At 40.2% G+C, this 12,192-nt stretch overlaps 1 pseudogene; it reads left to right on the forward strand.

Moving 5' to 3' along the window:
- The first annotated feature begins 1,720 nt into the window (after positions 1-1,720).
- On the forward strand, positions 1,721-3,067 carry LOC123611230 (annotated as a pseudogene).
- The last annotated feature ends 9,125 nt before the right edge of the window (positions 3,068-12,192 follow it).

The raw sequence follows: 12,192 nt of genomic DNA on the forward strand, positions 1-12,192 counted from the left end.
CCTTCCATTCGTGAAGGTCAGGCTCATAAAGCAATGGAAAGAGGGGACCTGGGTGGCTCAGTCGGTTAAGTGTCTGACTTCAGCTCAGGTCATGATCTCGCAGTCCGTGGGTTCAAGCCCCACATCGGACTCTGTGCTGACATCTCAGAGTCTGGAGCCTGCTTCAGATGCTGTGTCTCCCTGGCTTGCCCCTCCCCCACTTACACTCACTCATGCGCACTCTCTCTCAAAAATAAATGTTAAAAAATTAAAACAAAAAAAAAAGAAATAGAAAGAGCTTTGAGCTAGAATGTAAACCTTGGTTAAAGCCATCAACAACGTCTCTTTCACTACCATTATTGCGCTAAGCTGTATAACATAAAATGTTGTTGCCCAGAGTTGTGCTAAAGATATATTGACTAAATATAAAACTAGCCCATTAACTTTTAAGAATTTTCTTCTCCAAATCCCGTAAGGAATATGTAAATTAATTAAGCTCTGGTGTTATAAACCAGAGATAATCAGTCTTAACCAGCTGAAGAGCCACTATGTCATCCCAGAGTCAGAAAACCACCAAATAATTAAGCACATTTCTGATATAAAAAAGCACATAAACATTTTATTATAAAATAACAGTACATTCATTCAAATGGCTAAATAAAGGTCGCTGTCTGATTCTCAATATTTTTCATCTCAGGAAGGGGTTTGGAATTAATATCAGGTTTCTAGGGCCCATCAATTCTTCTGCTACCAACCAGGCTGGTGATCTAATATCAGGGAAAATACTCACTAACTCAGTTAAGATTGATTATTTCAAAAGGGTAATAATAGCATGTAGGCTACTTTTAATTTGTTTAGTGACTTTGTTTTTCCACAACCTGGGTCTATATGTCAGCTCCATAACGTTGTAGCAGATTATTTAACCTCTCCAAGCCCCCATCTGCAAAATGGAGGGAATAAGGGCTTTCTCACAGGGTTCTTGCAAAAGTCACTTAAGGCACAGTGCCTGGTACACAGTGAATGCTATTCAATAAAGAGTTGCTATTTTTCAGAAGTGTTTATGGGAAAGAGAAAAAAGTCATTGGGGGCTTAAGGGTTGCCTTTCTAGGGCGGGCAAGGATTGGATTGGTATTTTCATCTTTAATTTCTTTCAGAGGTACTTGTATTCAATATTCATCTATCATGACTCCAGGCGCACGTTGTAGGCCATTAACACATATGGTTCCGGCTCCCGTACAAGAATAGGGATGGATTGCTCAATAGGAATTGCTATGTTTTTATGTTTTAAGTGCTATTTTTCCCTGAGGCTTTCAGCATGTCACTCTATTTCAAAAACAAGTGGCCCATGTGTCTCGAGAACCATGTGCCGTGGCTCACTGTCAGAGATTCTGTTTATTCACGGAAAGGTCATCAACTGGAGAGAACCTTATTTTTACTCCAGGCTGGTATGCATAACTACAAAGAGTCTGGGTGCTTAATGGTGCTTATTGCCAAGCCGTCCTGAAGTCAGCGATCCTTTCACCATTAATTCATGGGATTAACAGGCATTACTGTGAGTGTTGCATAGGAAACTCCTCTTGGTTCCCTAAATATATTTGTGTAGTGCCAGAGGACATGTAAACTGAAACACTGATGAAAATTTTTTTCTTTTTTTAATGTTTATTATTGTGAGACAGAGCAAGCAGGAGTGGGGGAGGGGCAGAAAGCAAAGGAGAGAGAAAATCTCAAGCAGGCCCTACGCTGTCAGTGCAAGTGGGGCTCCATCCCACGAACCGTGAGATCGTAACCTGAGCCAAAATCAAGAGTCAGGCGCTTGAAAGAGCTGGACGTCCGGCTTGGGAGCAGGCACCTTCGCTTCACGTGCAACCAAAGAGCGATTTAAAAATGGGTGATGTTGAGAAGGGCAAGGAGATTTTTGTTCAGAAGTGTGCCCAGTGCCATACTGTGGGAAAGGGAGGCAAGCATAAGACTGGGCCAAATCTCCATGGTTTATTTGGGTGAAAGACAGGTCAAGCCCCTGGATTTTCTTACACGGATGCCAACAAGAACAATGGCATCACCTGGGGAGAGGAGACACTGATGGAGTATTTGGAGAATCCCAAGAAGTACATCCCTGGAACAAAAATGATCTTCGCTGGCGTTAAAAGGCAGGGGAAAGAGCAGGCTTGATAGCTTACCTCAAAAAAGCTACTAAGGAGCAATAGTTGGCCGTTGCCTTATTTATTACAAAACAAAAATGTCCCATAACTTTTTTTATGTGTACCATATCTAAATTGATCTCAGACACCAGAATTCAGATCATGAATGGCTGAGAGAATATTTCTTTTGGACAGTCCTGATTTAAATAAGATTGGCTTGTGGTTAAATGAATATGATTTGCTTTTTGAACTTTGATAGTAATTCTGGTTTAGCAAGTGCTGTCACTGTTTTCCCCTTTGAAAAATATGATTGGAGTTGATTAGATGTTGAGCTTTTCACAGAGATGGTAAATGCCATCTCTAAACTTACAGGAGATCGGTTTTATATTTAGATTTATATAACTGGTTATATTAATATATTTAAATACTGAGGAAATCCCTTCACTGTATCAGAACAGCAAGACTCAGCTGTGTTTCAAGTTGTGTTTGTTAGCCTGTTAAAGGCAAGGGCTGAAGATAAGCCGGCAATGTCCACTTTATCTTTTTAGTCTTAACTACACCAATTTAATTAAAATTCCCCGCATCTAAAATGTTGCCTTTTGCTTAATGAAAGGCATTTTAGTGTGGTTTATGTATAATATTAAATAAAGAATATTAACACGTCTCACATTTTATAGATGATCTGTAAGGTCAGATGCTTTTAAAATTCAATGTGATAAGTTATAGCAACAGATTTGGCTTGTGAATTCTTTTCTTTACTAAGTTATAATTCAGGATTGTCTTCTAAACAGCTATTCAAAAATACAACTGTGGAATTACCATATGTATGATTGGTAATGGTGCTTTTGCTAACTCGTTAGAAGGGTTAAAGTAGAGGAGATATATCATCAGTACAAATTTGTAAATTATGTGATAAGGCTTAAGATAATTAAAAACAAAATCACAGATCATAATTTTTCTAATGTGCTTGATCTAATGACTGATGCCAAAATTTAAATACAACAGTCCTAAGTAAAAAAAAAAAAAAAAAAAAAAGAGAGAGACAGAAAGACAGAGAGAGATGCTTAAGCTACTGAGCCACCCAGACGCCCTGAAAGTACTTTTTTTCTGACTCTATTATGAAGGACTTGTGAGTTTGTGAGTTTGCTTTGCAGTCTCTTGATTGTTACTATTGAGGCCCATTTGCTCAAGCATCCAGAGTCTGCCCAAGATAATTGATCGGTTGAACAACAGTTCTGGAGGAGTTCACCAGCCTGGACATAAGGAGACACTGGTTTCTCCGAGGAGGTTTTCCACTGCCTCACTGCGTCATTTTCCCAAGCTCTCCCCACCCAGATTCCCCTATTCATAAAACAACTATAGTACCTATAAGATACTCCACCCAGCTCTGAAGGTCTCTAATTCTACTATCTATCTTTCTTTTTCAAATTAACCTCTTTGTCAAATACTTAATTTCTCTAATGATGAATAGTATGGAATAGAATTAACTGCTACCTAGAAGATATAATTAAGTTTGTATATTATTTTCTATAACTAATGTGCAATGGATTTTAATTTTATTCATAATTACTAACTTCAGGCTTAAAATATCTGTGTATTAAGTAGGAACACTGCACCATTTTTATAGCCTCTTCTTCACATATTAATAAAATAACATAATAAAACACCACCCACACAGATGATAAGCCTCATTCTATCACTGGGAAGTGTAATTAGCAAATTAAAGAGTTGGACTTATATTCCCGAGGTTTTGTTCTCATTTAAGTAAAGCCCCTGGTCTAAATCACAGTGATTATAATGTCGTACTAAGTAAATAAATGTCTGCCTTTCACAATTAGGTTTTTATTTCCCATTCTGCATTTTACAATATGAAAGCTAGATTCTGTTTACACTTTGATTTACTTAAGAGTTTTCTTAAATAATATCTTCTGAAAATAGAAGTGCAAACACACTTACAATGCATGGATTTGGGGCCCATTAACATTAGCTTGTATCCAGGTGGCATGCAAATAGAAATATGAGTGCTTTCAATTTAGACATTGTTATACTTTCCCTATTATCTTCAAAAAACATTTTTTTAAGAGAAAGGTTACTATCTTTCGCCTGGCTTCTCTGCAGGTCTCTGGAATAACAAGATAATATAAATCGGTTTCAGAAAACACAGGAATTTTGAAAAGAGAGGGAGATACAACTCCCTAGAGAAAGCACTCCCTCAGATCTAAAAGTCGTCCGGCCAATTCCATAAAACAAACGTCTTGTGGTTGAGCAGACACGCTGGATCGTGCAGATGGAAGTTCAAATCCTAGCTTTGCCACGTACTAGTGGTGTGACATTGGCCAATCATCAAATCTCTGCAAGCGTCCATCGCCTCCTTTGTAAAATGGAGTGAATAGGGCCTACTTAAGAGGATCTGAGCAAAAATTGACTAAGATAAAGTACATCACGTGCCAGTACATACTAATCACCCAATAAATCATGGAGATTATTATTATTTTTATTATCACTGCTATTTCTATTATTATTATGATTAAATCAGAAATAATATGACCCTGGGGGTGAACACGCACCATGATTTCAGCCATAACATTTAGGCAGCAGCATTAGTTTCCCTCAGAGGGCCTTGCTGTGCCCAGGGTGAGAGAATTGGAGCTCAAAGACACGCAGAAAACTGACAGCATCGAAGACCTCTGAGGATGCTGAAAACATTCTTCCTCGCTCTGCCCGAGGCTGCGTGACTGCCGACCACACCGGTTTCTGTCCTTGGGCACTGACTCCATTTCTCTGTTTTCATGCCTTCCTTCCTTCCTTCCTTAATGTTTGTCCCGCATGAATCATCATAACACCCCAGTTCCATGACAGATAAGCTAGGTAACTCCCATCAGGTCACTGCTCCTACAATTGGGAGAAGAAAAGAATTAAGAGATGGGACTCAAGCAGAGGATAAGGGTTGAACTCAGCAAAGTCACACACACGCACACTCGCCCGCGCACATAAACACATACTCCATTACCAACTGTAAAACCAATTTAGAGGGTTAGTGGCCAGGAATATTTTTCATAAAATAGATTAGAAAACATCCGCACACACGCCATGTGGTAAGCAAACTGTTACTACATTAAGTTTTTATTTCAGTTACATGTGTGTGTACATGTGTCTGTATATGTGTGTATAAACTGGGTTGTGATATAAATGTATTTCTTTTTGTTCTCATTTGAAGTAGAGTGCCCCTTTTAAGGGTCCCTTTTAACTAGAAAGGTCCTTTCTAACTAGAAAGCCTATGGTTCAATAACTCTCCAAAATCTGTAGATCTGGGATGTAAAATGGCAGTGGCTATGGAGGCTATGGTTTTATTCGGTTTACAGCTTTTTGTTCCAGTAAGAAAATAGATTTTGTCCTCATAAGTAAGTGTGTTAAAAGAATATAACTAGGGGTGCCTAGGTAGCTTAGTCAGTTAAACATCTACCTCTTGATTTCGGCTCAGGTCACTAACTCACAGTTTGTGAGTTTGAGCCCACATAGGGCTCTGTGCTGACAGCACAGAACCTGCTTGAAATTCTCTCTCCCCCTCTCTCTTTCTCACCTATCCCCAACTCGTGCGCTCTCTCTCTCTAAATAAATAAATAAAAACCTTTAAGAAAATAAATAAATAAAAATAAAAGAATATAACTAGGATCTACAATCAATCCCCCTGGAAGATGCCAGGTCTTCCAGGAATTAGATCACAGCATAAAGTGAACACAGTGATTGATGCTTGAAGCATGCTTTGGACTCTATGACCCACTCCTTGGCTTAATAGGCCACTTTTTGCATGGTATTCCATCCATGGAGACTAGGCCTGCTTCAAAAGACCTGAAGAGAAGGGGCAACTGCTGGAGAGAAGGGGTGGGGGATTCTCTCCCAGCATGCACACATGCACGAGCTCATATGCTTATATAAGTGCACACCAAGAAGCCAGACGATGTAAGATGTATCTATGCTTTGTCAGGCTTCTAGAGGCCAATGGGAGTACATATGGGTCCATGATAGAACAAGCCTGGGATTCCAAAGCCCTCTAAAGCCTGTTTTTCACTCTGCTTCTCCTTGGCACAGAATAAGTCACTTCATTCTCCCCCCTCACCTAGGCAGTTAATGAGTTTACATTGAGAACTATAACTGCCAAGACAATTAGACATGCCAAATATTGGTTGTTGGTACAGATTCTCCTGTTTGAAAACCTAAATAGGCAACTTTTTTATAGTCAGGAAGTGCTTGTCAAACATGAAATCACATGGGGCGCCTGGGTTAAGTGTCCGTTAAGCGTCTGACTTCGGCTCAGGTCATGATCTCACAGTTTGTGAGTTCGAGCCCCACATCGGGCTCTGTGCTGACAGCTCAGAGCCTGGAGCCTACTTCGGATTCTGTGTCTCCCTCTCTCTGCCCCTTCCCCACTCATGCACTGTCTCTCTCTGTCTCTCAAAAATGAATAAATGTTTAAAAAAAATTTTTAAACATGAAATCACAACAAGGGGAACTAGTCAGAGTATCTTACCTGTTGGTTCTGCACACAGCCACAGTCTAATGCGGTCCACACCCCAAATGCTCACATTGCAACCAGCCCTGTCTCCCCCTTCTCAGTCCTCTGCCTGCCACAATCCTATCAACACATCAGTTCTTCGGATGATGAAATGCAGGCAGCGTGGGTTAAGCTACCAGATGCCATGGTCCTACACTGTGAACACACCCAAAGAAAGCACTCTGGCTACCTTCATAGGATTCCAAATCACAACCACATATGTATAGACCAGCCAGTCCCTTCTGTTACTACTGAAAATGGTTACTCTTTTTTTTTTTTTTTTTGTATGTTGTTTTAATTTATTTTTGACAGAGGGAGAGACAGAGTGCAAGCAAGGGAGAGGCAGAGACAGAGGGAGACAAAGAATCTGAAACAGGCTCCAAGCTCTGAGCTATCAGCACAGAGCCTGACACAGGGCTCAAACTCACAAGCTGTGATATCATGGCCTGAGCTGAAGTCGATGCTTAACCAGCCGAGACACCCGGGCGCCCCCGAAGATCATTACTTTCAATCATTATTAGTGAAATTTCTATCTCCACCCTGAGAGGGGTGTCATAATTCAAAATCCTGAGTATACCTGACCTTTATCACCATGTATGAACACAAAGCCAAGAAGGAGATCCCCAGGTTCAGCATCTTCTGTTTATTCTAGTTAATCTTGTGCAGTGGGTTGATACTACGGTGAGGATTTGCTCGTAATATTATTTAGTTGCTACTCTAGGTCATTTGCCATGTAAATGATGTATTAAATAATTTGAGGAGCACCTGGGTGGCTCAGTCAAACGTCCAACTCTTGATTTTGGCTAAGGTCATGATCCCATGGTCATGGGATCAAACCCCATGTCAGGCTCTGCACTGAGCATGCAGCCTACTTGGGATTCTCTCTCTCCCTCTCCCCCGCCCCTCCCCCACTCACTTACACACACTCTGTCTCTCAAAATAGATAATCATTTAAAATAATAACAATTACAATTTGAGCATGTGCCCTGGGACAGTTTTGCAAATGGGATAATTTTTAAATGAAAAAAAAAAAAACCACTATCAACAAAGCAAAGAATTTTAAGCAGCTTTCCAAGGCTTTTTGCAATTAGTCACAGGCTTGTGAATGCAGCTCCATTATCCTTCTTTTGAACATGACTCACGTATGCTCTGTGGCCATCATTTCAGAAATAAATATATTGCACCTTCCTTTGGATGTCTTCGGTATTGACAAAGTCTTCTGCTCCAGGAATTTTGATTATCATATAACAATTACGTTAACCATAATTTCAAGTCAAAACTCTAGACACAGTTTCTGAAATTAAATCTGATATGATTTTATGATTTCTTACAAAATGTCTTATCCAACTGAATTTTGGCCATCCGTTATTTATTTTAATGTGAAAATAAAATAGAAATTTTAAAGGAAATACTTCTGACCCTCTGACACACTTTTGAATTCATTTTAAATGGCCTAACTACTTTCAGTAGTACTTGGGAAATTCACCGTGTCCTTCTCCTCCCACCATGGCACTCTGTCACCTTTGCATCAGCCCCAACCGACAGGATTTTAGAAGCATGAAATTCTCCAACTTTACAACGAAGAAACAGCATATACATACACATAAGTGAACTGAATATGGGCTAGCATGCACACGTGTCTTCATCAATCCCTGAATTCCTTCAGCCAGTGACTCAATTTCTGCGACGTATCTATTTTTATTGTATTACTGCTCAAAGACATCCAGTTACTATTTATCAGTTACTGCAATGTCTCAGTTATTTTACTGATTTGTGGAGACAACAGGTCAGAATATTTGAAACTGATGCTATCTCCAAAAAAGAGACATATGGTCCAGGCCAGAAGCAGGCATCCCTCTGCAGGAGGGAAAGCGCGACAGAAGGCATGCCCAGGGCATTGTGTCCTGAGCATTGGGTCGGGCCCAGGGCAGCCGCCAATTAAAGGAAGGAGATTCCAGGGATCATCACCATCACAGTGACACTTCTTGAGTATTTACTGTGTCCAGTGTGCACCAGTGCTTTCGTGCACGATCTCATCGAACACTCAGAAAAGCCCTGACAAGACCTTCACTAGCCCTGTGGTGAGATAGGGACAGGGGCTTGGAAAAGTCACTTGGAATTATTGGAGCTCAGATCTGAACACAAGTCTTCCGATTCCAGGGATGGTGCTCTGAGATTTCAACCTGCCCCTGGACCAAACACAACGCCCGTTAGGAAACATCACACCTTCTGACTGTCATTCCAGCCTGAGCCCTTGAGTCAGTTTGCACAACATTCCCATGTGTCTCTAGATCCTAAAATTAGGAAAATGTCTGCAGCAGGATGGGCAGTGAGGCAGCATCTTTTCATATTTTTCCCTGTTAACAATTCTCATAACTAATGCAATTTACCGTTCCTGACTCCTCACACTTCCCCCCTCAACATGTTATTTTTTGATTATTTATTATTATCATAATTAACATTTATTGGACACATCACGGTGCAAAATATGGAGGACGACAGACTCCCCCACCCTTTTGGCTTATAATCCAAATATTTAGATTGTAAACACAATGTTTTTGGCAGGTTAATTCTGTAGGAAGAAATAGAGCATTTGCAGGAAATGTCAGATGCTTATTTTATGATCAGCGTAAGGAGTAATTTACCCCACACAAAGATTTGGATTTGGCAAGCAAACCCTGTCTACCTACCCACATGTGAGGAAGGCGGGAACAATGCTTCCTTCTTGCCACAATTTTTAGGAAATAGACATTTTTAACCCTCAATAAAATGCAGTGGCAGGAAGGAGCAGGGTAGAGGATTATTGATGGCCAGCACGGCAGCTGAGCCAGAGGCATTAATGGAAGTCTTTGCTCACCCCTCCTTGTAGTAATGAAAGAGATGCATGGAAAGTGACAAAATTAGTCTACTTATTCCTCTTTTACAATCTGCAGAGTGAGACTGGCAGCACATAAAGCAGATAACTCGCTCCACCATAGTGGCTTCCAAACTTCCTGCAGGGGTGACATTTCTCCTTCGGAGGTATAGACTGGAGCCCAGGTATGCAATGTTTTCCATTTAAGAAACCATGCCAATTTCATGTGACATGATATTGAAGACTGTAAGACAGAATAGAAGACTAAGTACCTGCATCGACAGCATTTTTTCACTTCATAGTACTCAACTACCAAAAATATGGACCTCATGAAGGTAGGAGAAAGTCACATCTCTGGGGTGAAGCTGCATAACAGTTGCAAATTTCCACTGAGAGGAGACTATGCGCTTCCACAATTTAGAAAGCTGCAAGGTTTTTTTTTGTTTTGTTTTGTTTTGTTTTGTTTTGTTTTGTTTTGTTTTGTTTTTTGTATTAATGGTCTGTGAGCAGGCATGAGTGTTAAGTCTAAATGAACTATGGAACAGATGGGAGTTTTCGTCCAGTACCCTCATTCTATAGGTAAGCATGAGATCGTGTGTATTATCTGTATTCATGCAGTTGGTTAAGTAGCAGAGTTGGGACATTACATTAATACAGATTTTTTTTTGGTCATTTAATCCAAAACTCTTACCAACATGCCATGCTGCCTATGCTTTTTAAACCCACAACAAAAACATATACAGGAATGGATATGCAACCTTGGAGTAATCCACAGATCTGAATTATCTAAACATCTCCCACAAAGTGGGAGGGCCCAGAGATGAATACTCCAAACCATTAGCCGTGGATAGTCCCCCACAAATCCCAAATTATCTCAACAGAAGCCATCTGGCAGGTCTTACATTCAGTCTGCAGACAAAGCATCCCAGCCAGGGTCCAATCCAATTGGTCAGAATCTCTATCCTACTAGTTAGATATTTCAAATACCACCCCTGCTTACTGGGAGATCCTGAAGGTACAAGAGCATCACTGAATTTGTACACATTACTTCCGTTGGAGGAGGCAAGGTTGCAGCTAGTCAAGTACAAATTATTCAGGTAATATGGAAAAAAGTGTTAAAAACTACTCTGAAAAGGGGTGCCTGGATGGCTCAGTCAGTTTAGCATTTGGTTCTTGACTTCAGCTCGGGTCACAATCTCACGGTTTGTGGGTTCAGGCTCTGCATCGGGTTCTGTGCTGACCGTGCAGAGGCTGCTTGGGATTCTCTCTCTCCTTTTCTCTGCTCCTCCCCTGTTTGCACTTGCTCTCTCTCTCTCTCTCTCTCTCAAAATAAATAAATAAGCTTAAAAAGAACTACTTAAAAAAAAAAGCAATAGACCACCCCTTTTAGCTGCCCTAATTTTCCTTTCCCATTGCTGTAAATTCTGGCCACGTAAGAACAAGAAATCTGACAAAGGTAGCCTTTTTAATGTTTGCGTTATAGTCTCAACTAGCTAAACCACTGTTGGAAGCCATTTAAAGGGCATGCTCATGCCACACTGTTCATCACCTTGTTCTGGCACCTTGTTTATTTCACTAACTGGAATTATAAAAAGAAAGGGTTGATCCACACCTGATACAGAATTCTGTTATTGTAAACCAGTCGTTCACCCAAAAAGAAAAACAAATCTTCCTATCTCTCAGCCTATTGATGAAATAATGAACTCCCACTGCTCTGTAATAAATATTGTATGTGTCAATTGGATTATAAGAGAGCTTGGAATTTTGCCCCTTGGCATCTGGCATCGTACATCAAACTTACGTTTCCCCTCTCACTCTGCTGTAGCAAAACTGTAGTGCTGTTTTATACTTCAAGAATACTTATCTTTGAAACTACACATATTCTATAAGGCACAAATAGTATTATTTATTATTGGGGCACCTGGGTGGCTCAGTCAGTTGAGTGTCCGACTTCGCCTCAGATTTCACGGTTCGTGGGTTCAAGCCCCGCGTTGGGCTCTGTGCTGACAGCTCAGAGCCTGAAGCCTGCTTCAGATTCTGTGTCTCCCTCTCTCTCTGCCCCTCCCCCGCTCACTCTCCATCTCTCAAAAATGAATATTTAAAAATTTTAATTTATATATTATTTATAATATTTAAATAGTACCACGCTTCTTTTGCGATGCATAGCATCATGTATAATCAGAGGTTTGCTCCACAACAGAAAGAAGGGGTGGAATAGAAGTCGGAGAGACAGCAGTCACCGTTGCTAGAAGCTTCCTAACCGGAGCTAATGAGCACACAGCTATTGATTAATCTGCCTGTATTGGCACAACTGTCACTTAATTCTGCTTTATTATAACTAAAGCAAATAAAAACAAACAAAAAATTATAGCGTTACGATCAATATGCCCAAAGTTTTTAATTGGCCCACAACATTGGCAAGTGCCTCTAATAGCAGGGAACTTTAGAGATGATGCCACGCTTTGCATGGGGAAAAGATTATTTTCTGCTGTGACATAGTGTTTGTGTTGTGACATTTAGATAATTTTTTAAAATGGCTACTGCATAAATTTAGCAATCTATGACTTGTACAATATCTTCTGCTTTGAACACAAAGTTCTCTTCTTCCTTGGTGTTTCATTTGTTTTTGTTTTTTTTTAATGGCATGTTATGAGAGATTATTTTCAGTT

This window comes from Leopardus geoffroyi, chromosome C2 (assembly GCF_018350155.1).
Source record: "Leopardus geoffroyi isolate Oge1 chromosome C2, O.geoffroyi_Oge1_pat1.0, whole genome shotgun sequence".
Classification (NCBI taxonomy): Eukaryota; Metazoa; Chordata; class Mammalia; order Carnivora; family Felidae; genus Leopardus; species Leopardus geoffroyi.